Below are 4939 nucleotides of genomic sequence, written 5' to 3' on the forward strand. Positions count from 1 at the left end.
GTCTGGACAAGAAGTTTATAAGGCAGAGTGTGACTAGTAGGATTAAGGAAAAGGGGGTAAAAAGTATAATGCCCAATTCCATTTTGGACTGTCAGTGATTCACTGGCCAGAGGCATCTAGCGGTTTCTTACATTTTTTGAAGACCAGTCTGGAGTTGTCAGATCCTATCTTTTGCTATACCTGACTCGTTGTCACAGAAGCTCCAGTCCTTCCTAAGAAAGAGATGAAGATGACCTGTCTCTACTGTTGGCAAATCTAGTCATAGCCATTTTTTAGCACTATGGCAACCAGTGAGTCTATTTTGCCTTGGAGGGTAAGGATGGTCTGAGCCACCCATTGGAGTTCCTAGATAAACTTAGATGAAAACTGATACTAAATAGCTAGGGAAGTAGTCCTGCAACTCCAGTTGCAATGTTAATGGTTATTCCCAGGACTGTGAGAAATAGTAGGATGTGAACCACTCATTTCTCCTGCCATGCATCTGTAAACCATGTAATGGGAATTGGCAAGGATTCTTCACCAGGTACCACTCCTAATTTTGAAAAGAGTAACACCAGTATTGGTGAAATTATTAAGACCACTCCATGTAGTTAAAAGGGAGATTTATTTAGTGGGTAACTTACAAATGAAGGGATAGGTAGGTGGCGGGTTCTGGACAAGATGAAGCACAATCCGTCGATGTTCTCTGGAGAACTTCCTCTGTCCACCGCTGGTGTCCGGGCTCCCAGCAGCAAGAGCGCACAGTGTATCCCGATCTCAGGTCTTCAGGGCCCTCCCTTGTCCCTGCCTTGTAGGCATGATAGTTACCGAAGTCTCAGTGGGGGTTGGAACTTCCAGACCAAAGCTGGAATGGCTACCCACTACATCTCTCCCCCCCCCCACTTTTGTCTAAATAAGAAGGTTCTAACTTAATATAAGACTATATACAAAAAAATGGTTATCAAATATTGTCCAGGAGTAATGAGGGATAATGACCTAGATAAGATGGAACTACAATCAATGTGAACAATATCAAACAAGAAACACATACTAAAATCCAGAGAAGTCTAGAGCGTAGGTAAATGGTATGTTACAAAGATCATTCAAAAGTGTGTCCTAGCCTAAAGAACCTGAATCTAATACTTAATATGTTCTATCTAAGATTATATATATATTTGTAACTATAACTGGTAGTCTTAAATCCCATCAAAGACCTGAGAAGGAATATAATGGTACCTGAAAAATGGTAGATGGATGCAAGCAACTTTTGGGAATCTTGCAAGAGTAGACCGAGACAGCTGGCAGCCTGGACAGTCACCTAATGTTTCTCAGCATTCAAATTGGCTATAGGCCTAGAGTATCTGACAGACCATTTTCATAAGCAGGAATTAGATGTAGTGGGTAGCCATTCCAGCTTTGGTCTGGAAGTTCCAACCCCCATTAAGGCTTTGGTAACTATCATGCCTACAAGGCGGGGACAAGGGAGGGCCCTGAACACCTGAGATCGGAACGCGCCATGGGCTCTTGCTGCTGGGAGCCTGGACGCTAGAGGTGGACGAAGGAGAGTTCTCCAGAGAACACCACCAGACTGCGCTGTGTCTTTTCTAGAACCCACCACCTACGTATCCCTTCATTTGTAAGTTACGCAATAAATAAATCTCCCTTAAAAAAAAAAAAAAAGCCCGGCTATTCTCGGTCGGTAGAGAATGAGACTCTTAATCTCAGGGTTGTGGGTTTGTGCCCCACATTGGGCGCCAAATATTGGTGAAATTATTAAGGCCACTCCACATAGTTAAAAGAGAGATTTATTTAGTGGGTAACTTACAAATGAAGGGATAGGTAGGTGGCAGGTTCTAGAAAAGATGCAGCACAGTCTGGCAGTGTTCTCTGGAGAACTCCCCTCTGTCCACCTCTAGTGTCAGGGCTCCCAGCAGCAAGAACACACGTCCCTATCTCGGGTCTTCAGGGCCTTCCCTTGGCCCCGCCTTTGTAGGCATGATAGTTACTAAAGCCTCAACGGAGGTTGGAACTTCCAGACCAAAGCTGAAATGGCTACCCACTACACACCAGGGTACATGTCCCAGACCACCCAACAGGTCTGCAGCAGTAAACATGATTGCTGCAGAGGACAGAGTTTGCATAGGTATTGTACCCTTGGGAAACTCTCAGACAAGATTCACATGGAGGGCAACAAAAGGTGAATAAAGGCTAGATGCTAGCACTCTGGAGCCAGGCCAGATGTAACTCAGTGGGAATTCTATCACAAGGTAGGAAAGTATAGTATTCCAATGGGTGAGGCTACAAATGGTGGTCATGAGTTTGACCTGGGAGAGACACAATGCCAGCAGGCCTCAAAGTGGCTAGGCAGAGTGTTATTCAGAAGCTGATATGCCATTAGGGCAGTCCAGATTTGTCCCATGGTATTTTCAGGACCAATATGGGTAGCTTTTCAAGTTTCTGGCTACTTATTACCATAATCTTTCTTTTGGTCATAGGGAAAACCAGCATAGATGGTAAGCCCTAGTGAAAGAGTGTTGGAAAAGAGAGTTGTAGGGGACTGAATTGATCTTGACACACTGATATACAGCAATTTCCTGACACCATTAGGATGGGCTGTTGATTACATGTAGAGGTCACATGGACATTGAACATCGATAAGTTACAGCAGGTATAGATAGGAAGGAATAGAGAAGAGAAGTTTAGATACAAAAGATTTTAATGTCATTTGTACATTGGCAGAAGTTTTCACCATTTAAAGTCCATCATGTCAATTTTAGACATTGAAGTCTACTGAGTCTACTCTGTTTGTAGTAATAGAACAAGGCTTTAAAAATATCTGAGCCCCAGTTGCCTTTAGCCTACTGGCTATGGATGGGATAGGACCTCTGTTGGTGTTTTCTGTGACAAACACATAGATTGCAAGCCCAGTGCCACTTTGAGGTCTTTGGCAGCAGTTAACTCTGCAGCTCACACACAATTGAGCCTGTATGATAATGAGTATTCAGAGATGGGTAATACCTGGGGGGTGCTCACCAACCTAAGACAGAACACCTGTGTGGCTTGGGCAGGCGTCTCAATGACGGGTAAGTTGACCTGCTGATGTCCCACTCAACCCAAGTCACAAGCTCATTTTTTTAAATAAAAGAGGGACCTGTAGGTCCCTGGCACCCATTTTGGGTAACTGTTGCCTTGCTTGCTGACCTTGACCTTGATATCCTCCCTACATTAATTCCCTGCCGGGTTCCACCCTCCTGAATGCTTAAGAGAAGTACCCTGTCTGTGTATCCTGCATAATGGGCATTGACAGCTTAGATGCAAGATTGTAAAACATCGGTAGTGAACTTCTGCCCTCCGGGGTTCTCCGATTGTGTTGTAAGCCTGTATTCAAGACCTCCTCCCTCCTTCAGTAAACGACATTCGGCATGTTTTATATATATATATATATATATATATATATATATATATATATATATATATATGTGTGTGTGTGTGTGTGTGTGTATGTGTGTGTGTGTGTAAAGAATACTGCAAATGTAATCAATGAATACTGCAAATGTGATTAATATCATAGTGTAATTAATAAATATCATGAGTGTAATTTAAAAAATAAATAAAATAAACAAGAAAAAAAAATATCTGAGCCCATTGAGAAAAGAGGCAGGATTGTAAAAACAACTCCACCCAAAGGAGTTTCTATATGCTCCAAGTAGGAGCTTAGAAGCAAGAGAAAACTACAGCAGGGCATAGATAAGCTATTAGACTTCCAAGACAGAGCACAGAGACAGGAAGGACAAGGCCACAGAGGTCGGAAAGGGCTTAAGGAAGTGGTGTGGCTTAGCAGGCTGCTCCTCGGAGAAGGCAAGGAAATAAGGTGGTTTGTTCCAATAGAGGGAGAGGAGCAAGTGTGTTAATAACTAGAGAGGTACCACTATGGTGGGGCTCCTGAGGGCATAGCAGGTTTCAGGACAGAATGAGAACACTTACTGAGTAGGTAAAGAGAGATGGATGGTTACATCAGGCAGAGGGAAGAGGTGTATGATGACACAGAATCTAGATTTTGAATCTATTTTTGATGGGAACAGAAAAAGATGATATGTACACAGTAAGAGAGTCAAATTAGCAACTTGAATCAGTTTAAAATGTCGAGACATGGCATGGCTAAAAGGTAAGTATGGCAACTTCTGCAATGCTAATTGAAGAGAGATGTCTGGAAGGGAGTTGGGTTTGGAGACTTTTGTAAGTTAGAAGGTGGAACAGGGAATAAGAAGAGAATACAGAAATAGGTAACTGAAGTTTAACATCTTTGATTTGTGTAAAAGAATTTCATCTGTGGCCAGAGGTACATTCCTGTATATGAATGCATGGAGGTGTAGCTTTACAACTATATTACATAAGCATTGTTTTAAATCCTATCTTTGGTAAACTGAATCCAGTGACTAGATAGCCCATACCTCCTGCCTAAGGCTGCCAAAGCCTGTACATATTGTATGTGTGGAACCCTTTTAAATTAACCAAGTCCTACAATGTCAGTAAGACCCAAGCACTGAGCACAATCTTCCCTACTTTAGCTAACTCAATGCCTTCGCTCTAATACAGTGGTTCTAACTTTCTTAGTGCTGCAATTCTTTAATACAGTTCCAGGTACTTGTATGTATGTCTATCTACATGGGGGGAGAACTGCCTGTAAATGGACAGACAAGCTGTATCTCAGTTACTAAGACCATTGGAAATATGTGTTATCCTATGGTCTTAAGGAACCCCAGTGAAAGTAGTTTGACCCTGACAGCAGTCACAAACCACAGGTTTAGAACTGCTGCTTTAATATCAATATTGTGTTTACAACATTGCAAGAAATATTAATGAGTTCAACATGTTTTATAAAACACTTTGTCTAGGGAGATTCAACATATGTATCGGTCTACTCACCCCAATTGGGAACTGAAAACAGAACCAAGTCCAA

General features: G+C 42.3%; 1 protein-coding gene across 1 annotated transcript in view; it reads right to left on the bottom strand.

The window, feature by feature from the left end:
• LOC114683972 (zinc finger protein 420-like) overlaps positions 1-4939 on the bottom strand; it is a 593185-nt gene that overhangs the window by 564895 nt on the left and 23351 nt on the right. The window lies entirely within an intron of this gene.

Source organism: Peromyscus leucopus, chromosome 1, assembly GCF_004664715.2.
Source record: "Peromyscus leucopus breed LL Stock chromosome 1, UCI_PerLeu_2.1, whole genome shotgun sequence".
In the NCBI taxonomy this organism is placed as follows: Eukaryota; Metazoa; Chordata; class Mammalia; order Rodentia; family Cricetidae; genus Peromyscus; species Peromyscus leucopus.